This window comes from Eubalaena glacialis, chromosome 6, assembly GCF_028564815.1.
Source record: "Eubalaena glacialis isolate mEubGla1 chromosome 6, mEubGla1.1.hap2.+ XY, whole genome shotgun sequence".
NCBI lineage: Eukaryota > Metazoa > Chordata > Mammalia > Artiodactyla > Balaenidae > Eubalaena > Eubalaena glacialis.
Genome location: NC_083721.1, coordinates 114,569,751 through 114,585,832, shown reverse-complemented (window position 1 = coordinate 114,585,832; position 16,082 = coordinate 114,569,751). Strand labels below are relative to the sequence as shown.

Here is a 16,082-nt window from a genome sequence, read left to right as displayed (position 1 = left end):
TCAGATTTAAAGGGTTGAATCAATCAGGCCCACACAGTCTTAAAGTTCGCTGATTTGGGACTTTATTTACATCTGCAAAATCACTTAAACAACACCTGGATTAGTGTTTGACTGAATAAATGGGAGAAGGAGTATGTATACCCAGGGCTGGGGATTTAGGGGCCATCTGAGAAATCTGTCTACCACAGCTTCCAAATGAAAGCCTGGAGAAACATGTTTACTTCTCTTCCTGTATAAAAATATTTCCATGGAAATAAAAATAAAGCTGTGCCATTGACATTGAATCCATAGCAACACTGAAAATGGGAAGGGGTGAAATTAGCGCACTGATGATTTTGACCAAGTTCTGGAAATCACATGGAAAGGTTGAAGATTGAATTGAGAAGAGAAAGGTTATTCTCAAGGCACTCAGGATTCCTGAAGCTGAGGGGAAAGCCTGCAATCTCTAAGTCAACAGGTTTAGAGGGGGAATGGGCTATGGGCTATGTACTGTGTATGGAACAGTCAGGCTGGGTGGTCCTGCCTCATTTGCATACCTGCACCATGACACAGTTTTAATAATATAAACTGTATATTTCAGTATATATTTTGGTATAGCAACCAGGATAATAAAAAAAGGTTAAAAATGTAATATCTCATAGAGGAATGGGACTGTAGATAGGGTGATAAAAGGAGACCTTCATTTTTCATTTAAGTTCTTTCTGTACTTTTTGTGTTCTTTTTAAAAATTTTGTGTACGTAATACAGTTTTATTGTAAAAGTAAATATATTGGTTTCTTATTATCTTTTGATTTGTAAGAATTCTTTATATAGTCTGGATACTAATCCTTCAGTTTTACATGTTATAATTTTTTTGCTGTTTGAGACTTTTCCAATTTATGATGACTTTTCACATACAGAAGTTCTTAATTTTAGTGTCGTCTGGTTTACCAATTATTTCTTTTATGGTCAGCGCTTTTTGAGTAAAATTAAAATATCAGGATTTGTTTACTTGGAAACAATAGAAAACAACTTAAGTTGTCATAAACAAACAAACAAAATTGTCTCGTAATTGCAGAGTCTTTTAGTAATGATATCTTCAGGCACAGCTTGATTCAGAAGCAAATAACCATCAGAATTCCTCCCTCTGTTCTGGCTCATGAGGGTTGGCTTCATTCTCCATTCTCATACTCCAGGTATTAGGCACTGGTAGCTTTAGACATCTTGATCATCACAAAACAACTGCAGCTCCAGACCGCATACTCTCATACTATCAAGTCTGCAGGAAATACATAGAGAAATCTTCTCTTTCCCAGAAGCCCAAATATTAGCTCATGATTCATCAGCTTATTTGCATACATACCCATAGTGAACCCATTACTATGGCCAAAATGGAGCATGCTGACTGGTTTAGATCAATCTGAGCCCACTTCTGCATCTGAAAATGTGGTCAACCACTGAAAAGCACATGGGCTCAGAGTAGGGAAATGAGGGTAAGGTTACCAAAAAACACTAGCCCTTTTGGGCTGGGTGGCCAAAAAAACCAATTAATGTCCAGATAATAATTACTTTTCATTTCATAAGTGACGCTGATAAATGATTACTACTAGATTTAAGAATAGAGACTTAGTATCGAATACTGGCCTTTCCATTTAGTGTGTGATAATTATTTACTTTCTTTAAGTTACAATTGCTTCATATTTAAAATGGAAATGATAATATTTTTAAGGTTATTGTGGATCAAATAGAAATTATATGTAGACTGCTTGACACATGCTTGATAAACATAGTAACATAATTGCTACTAACATGAGTGTTAATTGAAACTATGGGCTGCCATTTCTAGAGGTATTCACATGAGAAGCTTCGTCTCTGCTTATGGTACTAAAGGTATAATCCTTTGTTAATTAGACATCAGTTAAGGGAGATGAAGCCAGAGTGCAGGGCTTTTGCCTGCCCCGTTGAAATTCAACCCAGGTTGATCTGCTCTGCTGGTTGATAAAGAGAAGCAGCACAGGTGCTCCTCAACACACTTATGGTTCTGTTTTAATCAATTAACTACAAGTTCTACCTTTTTGCTAAAAAAAAAATGTGCATTTAAGAAATTTAATTAGCCTTTCAGTGATCTCCTCATCTATAAAATGGGCAATAATATCACCTAACAGAATAAAAGTTACGTTATGTGCTAGCACCTAGCCAAAAATAGGGACTCACAAACATGAATCTCTCCCCGCTCCTTTTCCCTACACTAACTGCAGGGTCTTTCTGGTCTTCCACATTTCTTTCATCTTCTTCCTAAGTCAACATTCACCAGCAAAAGCACACATCCTTTCAAGGAAACAACTGTTCTTAGGATTTCTCTAGGAAAATGTATTCCCAAGAAAAGCCATCAGCCAAGGAATAGTTAAGGGAGGGGGCACAGTACTTCCTCTTTACTGTAAGAACATTGCAAGATGGCAGGGAGCCCGTTTTTAATTTATTCTGCTTTGGCTTCTTTGTGCCCAGTTTTGAACTCTTGCTTATTTTTAGGGAAGCCCCACTTACAACACCCAGACTGAGAGGGATTTTCAGGGCAATTAAAAAACAGATGAATTTATTATTTTTTAATAAATTTATTTATGTATTTATTTGCTTTGGGCTGTGTTGGGTCTTTGTTGCTGCATGCGGGCTTTCTCTAGATGCAGCTAGTGGGGGCTACTCTTCGTTGTGGTGCGCGGGCTTCCCATTGAAGTGGCTTCTCTTGTTGCGGAGCACGGGCTCTAGGCATGCGGGCCTCAGCAGCTGTGGCATGCAGGCTCCGTAGTTGTGGCTCAAAGGCTCTAGAGCACAGGCTCAGTAGTTGTGGCACACGGGCTTAGTTGCTCCACGGCATGTGGGATGTTCCAGGACCAGGGCTTGAACTAGTGTCCCCTGTATTGGCAGGCGGATTCCTAACCACTGCACCACCAGGGAAGCCCCAGAAACAGATGCGTTTAATATAAGTGTTTGAGGCTTTTAAAATAACCCATTATTTGCTTACATTTAAGAAAGTCCATCACAAAACAAAGTTCTACTGTTAGTGTTCCATAAGAATATATTATTATTACTAGTATAAGAAGTAAGAGAAGTTGATATTTATTTAATCCACCCACTAGAATGTCATATGTTTCAAAATAGATCTCAAAGTACATTTTTACTGAGTGCCATGGACGTGCCCACCGCCATGCTAAGAGGATAAGGAAAACCAAAGAAACGATCATTTTTAAAAACATAAATCATTACAGGCATGGAAGACTATTAGCTTATCATATGCACAAAAAGTGCTAACATAATCCAGTGAGAACTGGCTAAACTATTCAGAAATCACAATGAGCCCTTTATTTTTCTTGTTCTGAGAGATGCTTGAAATTCACTTAGTATAGGATTTCAAAACCAAATTATTGTATATTGGACCTATTTAAAAATGTTGGCAATTTCTACTCACCCAGAATAACTTGAGCCAATAAAACCATATGATTGAAGTTACCAAAAAACAATACATTGATTTTAAAAGATTTGGATAATTCAGATGAAAGTAAATTATTCAGTTACATGATTAATTGATCTAATTACTTAACTACAAAATCTTGAGATAGTTTTTTTTATTATTCCACATGCCATCTTGCGCTTTGAAGTCTCAGAGTCCAGAAGCCTGGGAAGGGTGCTCAGCTGAAAAGAAAGAAAGAGGGATTCCCTGGTGGCGCAGTGGTTGAGAATCTGCCTGCTGATGCAGGGGGCACGGGTTCGAGCCCTGGTCTGGGAAGATCCCACATGCCGTGGAGTGAGTAGGCCCGTGAGCCACAATTACTGGGCCTGCGCGTCTGGAGCCTGTGCCCCGCAACAAGATAGGCCGCGATAGTGAGAGGCCCGCGCACCGCGATGAAGAGTGGCCCCCGCTTGCCGCAACTAGAGAAAGCCCTCGCACAGAAACGAAGACCCAACACAGCCATAAATATAAAAATAAATAAATAAATAAAAATTAAAAAAAAAAAAAAAAAAGAAAGAGATGCTGGTGGAAAGGAGCCCAAGGCATTCCCCCTCTGGGAGGAAGGTCAAACTAGAAGAATATTTCAGACGGTTTGATAAACTAGAGCCCTGGATCACTCCAGTTGCAGTCCTGCCCAGCGGTCGAAAGGTTTGGGCAACTTTCTACCAACTTCTCCAGGAAAAAGCACAAGTGCTTCTGCTTTGGTAACATTTGTCTCTTTGTTAAGCAGACCCAGTGGCCATTTGTTTGATGATGCATGACTCATTGGTGAACTTAACAGAAATAGTCTAAAAGGGAGAAGCGGGCCTTTCAGTCAGTCAGCAACCAGTGAATGAGATGGAGATGAGATGGTCCAGTGATTTAGTCACTGCTGGGTTCATCTTGATTTCCAGGGATGGCTGGGGATGGAAAGCTAGACAATGAGGAAACAGGGGAAAATGTAAGATGAGAAAGAAGTAACTATATGGGGGGGGGGAGGTGTGGAACAGGGAAGGACTACTCTAACATCTTTTTTCCTTGATTAACTACTATTTAAATTCATAATTTTATCCCAGATAGAAAGTCCCTGTGCACTGAGACAAGGGCTTTCTGACCAATGAAAGGAGGTTCTTTCAATGAGAATATGATGGTATATTTTGGAGATGATAAAAGAAGGAGATAGACTGAACTATGAAAATAATAAATGCCAATATTGTTTACCACCCATTTCCTCATGGCTTATGAGTCAGTGTTTGTGCAGACTTCTGAGTTCATAGGGTGAGAGTAAATAGAAATAATTACCATTAAATACCAAGCTTGGCTGTCCTCACCCTAAAGATGCTATTAACAGGAGCAGTCTTAAGCATGTCTCTGAAGAGACATTAGCCAAACTGACCAAAGAGGAGTATCTTATCTGAGAGCACTATAATTCAGCAATCACAGCATCATCTTGGTGTTGTAAAGAACATGGGGTAGCACTGGAATAAGACATCCTGAACTACAATTTTGTTGTCCCTTCTCTCTCACCAAAATGTGAGGAATTTATTTCTCTTTTTTAAGCCACAGTTTCTGTATTGTTAAAATGGGATAACACTAGCATTCTTTCAAGGTTGCTATGAGGATTAAGAATAGCATATATAAAATTCCTTTAAAAGTACTAGCACATATTAGAGTTACAATAAATTGTAGCTATTACAATGGTGGTCACAGGTGTCCCATAAAAAGTCCCTACATTCTAGCTACTCTGTGTTCTCTCTTTTATCTTTTCTTCTAAATCTATTAGCTTTGTGCTAATATTTCAGTTTATCTTTTTGCCTGATACGTAATTTTTAGCTATCTGATTATCTGAAGAATAATTGGAATCCACTGTCCGCTTGATTTTCTTCATTCCAGCTTCACTCCTCAATGCTATATACTGTATCTCCTCTTGACCAGATGATCTGCAGCTAGTGGGAAAGTCCCACTCAATCCCTACATCTAGTTTAGAAGTGGATAGTCAGGGGATATCAGTGAAGACTTTAAGGATGAACTAGGGTATGAGCTACACCTTGAAGGACAGGCACAATTGAAATGAAAGAGAACTGTACATTTGCTTTTCAGTATTCCATATAGACCACCAAGTTCTGTTTTGTGTTTGCTCTTACAATGCCATCCTTCCTTACTTCAACATTTTGACACAGCCTTTCCGTGTTCCAAGAATGGATGACGTCATTGTCAGGGACATGAGAAGTTGGCTTAATTTTTTTTTCTTACAGTAAGTCCTTATTGGTTATCTATTTTAAATATAGCAGTGTGTACACATCAATCCCAAACTCCCAATCTATCCCTCCCCTTCACCCTTCCCCCTGGTAACCGTAAGTTCATTCTCTAAGTCTGTGAGTCTGTTTCTGTTTTGTAAATAAGTTCATTCATATCATTTTCTTTTTTTTTAGATTCCACATATAAGTGATATCATATGATATTTGTCTTTCTCTGTCTGACTTATTTCACTTAGTATGATAATCTCCAGGTCCATCCATGTTGCTACAAATGGCATTATTTCATTCTTTTTTATGGCTGAATAATATTCCATTATATATATATATATACCACATCTTCTTTATCCATTCATCTGTCTATGGACATTTAGGTTGCTTCCATGTCTTGGCTATTGTAAATAGTGCTGCTATGAACATTAGGGTGCACGTATCCTTTCAAACTATGTTTTTCTCCATATATATGCCCAGGAGGGGGATTGCTGAATCATATGGTCGCTTTATTTTTAGTGAAGTTGGCTTAATTTTTATTGATAACCAATTGGGTTGATTATTTCCTGATGATATGATAGAACTTTGATTCTACTGTTAGGTTCAGAGACTCCTGTGTTGGTGGGATCATAAGTCCACTTGTTTCCAAATTGTGATTTGTGAAGCCTTTGAGTTCTAAGGAGATATCCCAGGGCTCCTCTCAGGGAATTTAAAAGGGTAGGTCAAGTAAGGATGCAGGCTGCTTGCCTCCAACCTGAACATTCCACTTCTATTGCTTCATACTGGATTCTAGATAACATTTTATTTAGAAAATAGAAAAGAATTACACAGCTTCAAAAACAAATTTTGGAGGCTCTCTATTTCATATATGAGGAACCACAATCTAGTCTTTTAGCATGCCCAATGTTACACTGTTTATCTTTAAACTATTTATATATAATATTTATTGAACATCTGTTCAGTGTGTGGTGTGGTGCTCAGGCCTGAAGATGATACAAGGAGAGAGTCTCTGTCCTTAAAGAGTAAATAACCCAGGGTAGCAGTGATTGCTGGGTGTCTACTCAATATCCCTCCTTCTTTTCTTCCTTTCTAGCAGAATCACAGTATAAAGGCAAGCAGCAATGTGCACAATTAAAAGATAATATTTCCCTGTCACCCCTGTAGCTAGGGGTAGCCAACAAAAAGTGAGCTAAGGTGTTGGGTGAGACTTCCAGGAAAGCATCTTAGAAGGAAACTAAACAGCTTGAATGTACTTTTTATCTACTGCTTTTTCTTCCTTCCTGCTGTCTGATATGCAGATGTGATTGCTGGAGTTCTCTTGGATATGTGTCAACCTTAGGGATGGAAACTATGTGCTAAGTGTATCAGTTCAGAAAAATTGAAGGGTCCTAGAAACCTGATGACCTTGAAGTTATCACACAAGCTCAAGACTGCTCACTTCTGGATTTTCTTTACATAAGATAAAAATAAGCCTCCAGCTTGTTTAAGTCACTGTTATTATTATTTTTTTAATATTAGGCCAAACTTAATCCTAATGGATACAGACAAGTAGGTAAAGAGGCAAATTTAGGATGATGATAAATTAAGGAGGGGATAGAATTTTTTAGGGAACCATGAGGCCCAAATGTAACCCAGGCACTCAAGTTTGAGGAAGGTTTCTTAGAAGTGATGTCTAAACTGAACTCTGTAAAATGAGTTGGAGTTAGCCAAGCAAAGAGTATGGGCAGGGGGTATCAGGGATGTAGAGCAATTTGTGCAGGAACCTGAGGGCTGGGGAGTAGGGAGATGACCTAGTGCATTCTGGAAATTTAAAGTATTTCAATGAAGATAGTGCAAAGAGTGCATGGGTGGGGGAGTGGTAAGGCATGAGAAGGGATCTTAAAGTATCTGGGCTGATTAAAAAGGGAGGCTGCTAAAGGATTTTAAGCAGGGGAGTAACATGATAATATTTGGATTTTAGACGTATCATTCTAAATTGAAGTGATGGAAAACCAATTAGGAGACTTTTAATAATACTGACAAAAATAGAGCAAAAAAAAAAAAAAGATTAAGAAAAGGGAAATTTTAAGAATTGTGGTTATTGACAAATTGGATGGAGAAGATGAATCCATGAGGAAGAGGGAAGAATCAAGGTTGATGTCTGGGTTTCTGGGTGGATAATTTCATTCCCTGATATAAGGAATCCAGGAAGAAGAGCAGGTTTGCTGTCTTCAAAGTTCACCAAAAGATGAGTTAGATCTGCATATGAGAACACTTGTAAGTGCCACTTACAAAAGGTAAGACTTCTGAGCCTGCTAGCTCATTCTTCCCATGATTTAGCTGCCTTATTTCCTCTCTTTTCATCTATTTTGCAGCATCTATTCACTGATTTTCTTCATATGGGATGGAACACAATGGATGATTTTCTAAATCTAAATATGTTTCATCCTTTAACATAAAACGTCTGTACTAATTTGTCCAATTTGAAAGGCATATCACATATTTCAATAATAATTCTGCTCTTGCCTGTCACTAGACTTTTTTCATTCTTCCAGTTGGATATTAGAAAACCCAGAGAAGACTTTGTGTAGCAGGTACACATTGATCGAATTATCCAAATCTCATATCAGATTTCTTGTGCTCAACTATTTACACACTTTCTCTGCAACATATATTCTTTTATCTTCAGTAGTGGATGTTAGGGAAATTTAGTTTAAGCCTAGTCATTGTAACAAGATTGGATTCAAAAAGGAACTGCTAGTGGAGTCTATATTGCTAAGATGAAACAATGTAAGATTACTTTGGGTGGATGCAGAATGAATAAGGATGGTCACTAACAGTAGTTACATCCCAACGACTAATATATCTACAGCTCTAGAACCCAAGGAAAGCAGGTAATCAGGCAGTAAATAAAGAAGAAACAATATATTTTGCTTTTTTACTAATTTCTTCAACCATTATGGGTTAAACACCTACCATATTCTCATGAAGCTGAGAATCTAGCAACTGAGACAGACAAGTACTCAAGTAAATATGTAATTACAAATTATAACAAGTACTCTGAAAGAAATGTCAAGTGTAATAAAAGACTGTAACAGAGGGGTCTGATATACATTGAGGAGAGATCACGTACCAGTGAAGGTTCAGCTACAGATAGCAGAATCTATGTTAGGTAGCTTAAGCAGAAAGGTATTTGTTGCAGAGTATTAAACGGCTTTCTGAATGAGTGCTGAAACCACAGACCCTAGAATGAGCTGTCATGAATGGTCCCCAAAGCCACACCACAGAACTGGACTGTGAAAGTGGGTACTACTGCAGCCACAATCAGAGGGCTGATATTCTTGCTGCTTACCCTAGAACCATATCCCCTTTGCTAAGACCTGAACCATAAAAATAGATGCCTCACACCCTACTTTTCAGTTAACTCAGTTTTGTATTCAAGGCTTCCATGGGAGTTTCCATTTGGTAAGCATAAATCACATTCAGAACTCAGGCAGCAAGGAAGTATGAGCAGTGCAATTTTGAGCTTTTCAGTTTCTCTGTTCAAGAGGCCACACCAAAGGAGGTTGGAAGAGGCAGCGAGCAAGAGAACCAAAGTAACTGCTGCAGGTGCAAGAGAAGGCCTTCCCAAGGAAACGAGTGAGACTTGAGGGGAGAGTGTTTGGCCAGGTAAGGAATGGGAAGAAGAGAATCACAGGTAGAGAGATCAGCATACACCTAGGCCCTGACTGAGGCAGGAAGCACTTGGCCCATCTAGACCTAAAAAGAAGGCCAGTGAGTCTGGAGATCAGGGAGTAAGGAGTGCAGTGCTGAGAGGAAGACATGGAAACTGACCCAGGTCAGGTCATGCTGGACCTCATAGGCCATGCTAACAATTTTAACAATTTAAATTTAATAATTTAAATTTCTCCTAAGTAATATTGGAAGGCATTTAAGGGTCTTAGGCTGAGGGTTACTATGATTATATTAATATTTTAAAAGATATCTCTGGCTGCTTCATATAGAATCGATTTCAGAGGGGATCCAGAGTAAAGATGAGGAGGGCTGTTGGAAGGCTTTTGTTGCAGACCCAGTGAGTTGAGATGGTGGAGATGGAACCAAATGCACCACCTGGAAGGAGAGAAGCCGCAGGACTTGGAAGAAATAAGGGAGGAAGCAAACAATTACTAAGATTTATGATAAATAAGAACAAATTACTACTATATAATACAAACACATTCCCCTCCCCCTCTTCTCCCCTCCCCCCATGTAAAATGGTAATTCTTACATCAGTATTGTTAAAGAAGGATGAAAGTATATAAACGAAGTTCATCCATTACTTGGATAGATTCCCAGCATATGCCATTTGTTTATGAGGTGGTTTCGACTCTGTGTGGTCTTATTTCTTTAGTTCATCCTTCCTTTGTTGTTGTTGTTTTGTTGTTCTGTGTTCACTACAAATAAAAATTAATTATGTATTCTACCTAGTACCCTTTCACTCAGAAAAACAACTCTAAGCCTCCAGTTTTATTATGTTACGTTGACACAGAAAAGAAGGAAGCAATGATAGAAAGAATGAAAATGACTGAGGTAAGTGTAAAAGATAGATGAAAGACTGCAGGTCATAGAGACAACAGCAAGTGACTAGGAATTTGACAGAAGACATATAATAAGGATACACAAAGTGTTTTTTGAAAGTCAGCTTTGAAAGGGCAGCAAAGTAGCATTTAAATGAATATACTTCATGTTCCAATGCATGATATTTCTCTCCAAGACCCTGTTTGTGCATTTTTAACCTACGTAAGAAACATTTCCTACACCTGCAGTCCTCCTCAGGAGGGAGTGGTATAGATCACTTAGTGAGATGTGAGCAAGGAAATAGGGAGCTGAACATCACACAACAAAGTGCCATCAGGGGGAAGAGGAGATTAACACTGAAATGCAGACAATGCAGTAAAGAGATGAGAGAACTGGAGCAAGACAAAGGACTTAATGGAATAGGAGAAAAGTGAAAATAGTCTGATAATTTCCAAATTTATCTCTTCTACCTCCTCTATTACTTGTTCTTTGGTTAAACTCCTACAATCTGGCTTCTCTCCAGTCTTCCAAAACTATCCTGGACTCTGGTGACCTAATTCCTCAATATAAAGGCCTTTTCCATAATTATTTTCTGTTTGTTCCACTTGAAAATGAAGTTATATAGACATACATCTTTTCCCCTAAACTTAAATACTTCACTATTTTACTAATCATAAAAGTAATACAGAGTATTTGTAAAAATAAATAAAATCACTCCAAGTTCCAACGTTCAGGGCAAAAACCTGCAAGCCATTAGATGAACGTGCTTCCTGACATTTTTTTTTCATGGATATGTACATGCTCACACATAAAGGAGTATATGCAGTTTTATGTAAATGCACTGTATGTTCTGTTTTTCTTTTATTTTTCCACAGTAAAATTTTATTTGCATAATCAAAATTATAACATCATATGGTAGAACAGATGGCTAGTGACAATACCTTATTTGTATATACCATAACAGTTTACAAAGTACTTTCATTTACATTATTTCAATTAAATTCAATGAGATGATTAATGGTGATTTTTATTTCCAGTAGTCTCTTCAGTAGTAAAGCAGGAAAGGGAACAAATCCAATGTTCACTCTAATTTTCAATGGACATTTTTATGTTTATAAATGTGAGCTACAATAATTTTATTTTAACATTAAACTTAAAAAAAAACTTGACTTTGAACCTGAAGCCTGCTTTATAGAATTAATGAATTAATTAATTGTTCAACATTTATTGAGTACCTGCTATTCTCCAGAGACCTGATTAAGGAATTCAAAGGTTTAAAAGTGAATTTTTACAAATCTAAAATTTGTAGTGGTATTACTAGGGATTTTTTCTAACCTTTTTAAATTCAACAATGTCAATAAAGATTTACATCATCAATTTTAGTGATGGTGTAGCTTTCATTTGCTTCTCTTGATAAACATTTCAGTTGTTTCTACTTTTTACTAAAATGTTTCAGAACACAAAGAAGAGAATCTGAGTTCATTGATTGAAAATGTCAGAACACTAATGTCAAAACTGACAGAGCACACCAAAATAAACCATGCACTGCTCATTTGAGTGTTGAGGTACTTACAGTATTATTTTCTTGGTTTTATCCATAGTAGTTGGACAACTAGACTACAAAAGTTGTGTTTTACATTTTCATAAATATTTTAAATGCTGTTAGAAAAGTTGCTCAAATGTATATTTTAACTAAGAGTGTCCCTAGGTTTCCAAAAGCTTATAAATATTGAGTTTTGTCATGTGTTTCGCTCTTCAAAATACTCATTGATAGTTTCTTTCTTTGAGGTGGAATATCCTTTCAAATCTTCATTGGACATTTATACTTTTCCTTTCTGAAATGCCTTTCAACTCTTTTGCCCTTCTTCCTATCATGGTGGGTTATTTTAAATTTATTTTTCATCTATTTATTAAAATTAGAGAAATTAACTCTGTAGATGTCATATGTGTTACAGATATTTTTCCTAGTTCCTGAGGTTATCTTCAAACTCACTAATTGTATTTCTGCAGGTCAAAAGCTCTCCATTCTTATTTGGTCAAGATCTATTCATCCTTTCTTTCTTCTTCTTCTTTCTCTCTCTCTCTCTCTTTTTTTTTTTTTTTTTTTTTGGTACACTATGCTTGGAAACTTAGAAAGAACTTCCTCAATAAGATATTGTACAAATCTTGACTTATACATTATTGTAATAGTTTTAGGATTTAATTTTCCTCAAACATTTGGTGAACCCAGAATTTGTTTTGGATGTTTTATTTTTCTAAATGGCTACTCACTTATCATATCACTATCTTTTTTGCATAATGAATCTTTTCCCCTCCACATCACTTTAGATGTCATATTTATCACATTAAGTTCTCACACATATGAGTTTATTTCATTGTTTCTCTGGTTGTTTCCATTAATGTTAGTCTATTTCTACACCATAGAGTTATTTTTATAAATGCTGTTTTGTAATATATTTTTCTATATGAAAGCATATACCTCTTTACTTCTCTTTTTCTTCAGAATTCCCTGGATGTTTTCCCACATTTATACTTCCAGTTAAAATTTAGAATCATTTTTATCAAATTAAGAAAAAATCCAATTGGGGTTTTAATTGGGATTTAATACATTTATAAATCCTCTTAGGAAGAAGTGACACTTTAAAAACATTTAGCATTAGCTGAAGACTAAGAACTCTTTATTTATTTAAGTCTTTTATGGTCCTTGATAGTTTCAGAGTTTTCCTCATACTAGCTCTACATATTTCTATTATTATTTAGATAATTTAATAGTTTGGATTATTATTATAAATTATATCCTTGTATTATATTTTCTAATTAATTATTGTTTATTAGAAAACTATATTTTCACATGTTAACTTTGTTATTGGCCACCTTTATAAACTCTTACTTTACCTTATATTTTTCAATGTTTTCTTGAAAATTCCACCCAGATGATATTATCTATAAAAATAACAATTTCACTTCTTTAATAGCAAGATATTATATTTTATTCTATTATCTAATGGCAATGGCTAGCATGACAATCATGTTCTTGATTTGTATAGAACTTTTTTAGTACAGAAATTCAAAACTGATAATGAGAGAAGAAAGTCATCCAGGCCATGATAACAGGTGAGCTGAGAAAAAAGGTCTCAGATTCGGCAGTTTATCCATTAAATAATTTAAACAAGTTTCTTTTATACAGTGTCTCAGAGCTTTTATGATGTCTTTTACATTTCATGAACTTTTAAGGACATTTTTAATGGAGAAATTCCTAAGTTTATTTGACCGTGTTTTCCAGAATTAGCCTTCTTGGATACACAGTTAAGCCCAACACAGGCTTCTAGTTTTACGTATAGATTATATACCATGAGTGTGTGTGTATGTGTGTGTGTGTGTGTGCATGTGTGTCAGGTACAACCCATATAATCCTTTTATTAAAAAATCAGAAATGAATGGTGAATTTTACCAAATACGTCTTGGGAAATCTTCTTGGGAACAATAATATTTCCTCCTTTGCTCATTATAATAATGGTCATTTATAGCAATAGATTTTCTAATAATGAATCGCCTAGCATTCTTGGAATGAGTCTGTGTTGATCATGGATTTATAAGGCTTTCCATGTTTTCCTGGGTTCTAATTAGTAACATTTTATTTAGGATACTTATATGAATATTTATAAGTGGAGTTGGACTGAAATTTTACCTTTTCTTGTTTATATTGATAAATATTGTTTCTGAGTTTTGCTGACTTCATTTAAAACGTGGAGATTGCTTTCATTCTTTATGCTCTGAAACAGTTTAAATCACTTAGAAGTTATTTGTGGCTTGAATTTTTTTTTCTCAGCACCTAGTTGTTTTTTTTTTAACATCTTTATTGGAGTATAATTGCTTTACAATGGTGTGTTAGTTTCTGCTTTATAACAAAGTGAATCAGTTATACATAAACATATATCCCCATATCCCCTCCCTCTTGCGTCTCCCTCCCACCCTCCCTATCCCACCCCTCTAGGTAGTCACAAAGCACCGAGCTGATCTCCCTGTGCTATGCGGCTGCTTCCCACTAGCTATCTATTTTACATTTGGTAGTGTATATATGTCAGTGCTACTCTCTCACTCCGTCCCAGCTTACCCTTCCCCCTCCCCATGTCCTCAAGTCCATTCTCTACGTCTGCGTCTTTATTCCTATCCTGCCCCTAGGTTCTTCAGAATGATTTATTTTATTATTATTTTTTTTGTTTAGATTCCATATATATGTGTTAGCATATGGTATTTGTTTTTCTCTTTCTGACTTACTTCACTCTGTATGACAGACTCTAGGTCCATCTACCTCACTACAAATAACTAAATTTCGTTTGTTTTTAATGGCTGAGTAATATTCCATTGTATATATGTGCCACATCTTCTTTATCCATTCATCCGATGATGGACACTTAGGTTGCTTCCATGTCCTGGCTATTGTAAATAGAGCTGCAATGAACATTGTGGTACATGACTCTTTTTGATTATGGTTTTCTCAGGGTATATGCCCAGGAGTGGGATTGATGGGTAGTACGGTACTTCTAATTTTAGTTTTTTAAGGAAGCTCCATACTGTTCTCCATAGTAGCTGTATCAATTTACATTCCCACCAACAGTGCAGAAGGGTTCCCTTTTCTCCACACCCTCTCCAGCATTTATTGTTTGTAGATTTTTTGATGATGGCCATTCTGACTGGTGTGAGGTGATACCTCATTGTAGTTTTGATTTGCATTTCTCTAATGATTACAGATTTTTAACATTAATAATATTCTGCCATATTTACCATGTTTGTTTTAAAGCAAAACCCAGGCATTATGACATTTCATTCTTAAATATTTCAAGAAGCATTCCTAAAATAAAAGGCATTTTCTTATATAACCACAGTATTGATATCGTGATACCTAGCAAAATTAACAATAATTTCTTATTGCCATCTAATATCCTGGCCATTTTTCAAATTTCCGTGGCTGTCTCCAAAATATCTTTGTTTTGTTTTGTTTTTTATTTTATATTGAAGTATAGTTGATTTACAATGTTGCATTAGTTTCAGGTGTACAGCAAAGTGATTCAGTTATATATATACATATATCTATTCTTTTTCAGAATCTTTTCCCATATAAGTTAATACAGAATATTGAGTAGAGTTCCCTGTGCTATACAGTAGGTCCTTCTTGATTATCTACTTTTGTGACTATGTTAATCCCAAACTCCTAATTTACTCCTCCCCCCCACCTTTCCATAACCATAAATTTGGTAACCATAAATTTGTATTCTGGTAACCATAAATTTGTATTCTATGTCTGTGAGTCTGGTAACCATAAATTTGTGTTCTGGTAACCATAAATTTGTGTTCTGGTAACCATAAATTTGTATTCTATGTCTGTGAGTCTGTTTGTAAATAACAGACTCATTTTTGTATCATTTTTGTTAGCTTGAGGTTTTGAAAGAAATTAAAGGAAAAAAGTTAGAGGATTATTATTTTATAACTTTCTCCTTTTCTTCTTTATTCTTGACAAGTTTCATATTTTATATTTTCCTAAATACCTGTATGTTTAGACCAGCTTTCCTCACTTTTTATAATATTGTGTAAAGTGTATTCATGTTTTTTATCTTTTCTAATGAGGTATAGCTTTGTTTTAGCTCATGATTTATGTATTTATTGGCATTTCCAATAAATTACTCTTGGGTTTATCATTTTTAGCCCTCTTTTTTTTGGTATCTGTTTCTTCCTTATGAGGTTTTTCTTCTAACTATTTCATTGATCATTTTTATTTCTTGAGTTGAGTATTTGATTTAGTTTTTCTTGTTTAATAATGAAAAATTTTAAGGCTATGG

The 16,082-nt window shown here is 35.9% G+C and overlaps 1 protein-coding gene across 4 annotated transcripts in view; it reads left to right on the top strand.

Moving 5' to 3' along the window:
* Positions 1–7,792: 7,792 nt before the first annotated feature.
* MME (membrane metalloendopeptidase) overlaps positions 7,793–16,082 on the top strand; it is a 292,858-nt gene continuing 284,568 nt past the window's right edge. For 3 of the 4 annotated variants that reach the window (XM_061194549.1, XM_061194547.1, XM_061194545.1), the window contains exon 1: positions 7,793–7,985. The gene's annotated coding sequence lies outside the window, so the exon portion shown is untranslated. Of the gene's footprint in view, positions 7,986–9,223; positions 9,358–16,082 lie in introns of those variants that run through there. The other variant, XM_061194546.1, reaches the window with a different exon arrangement.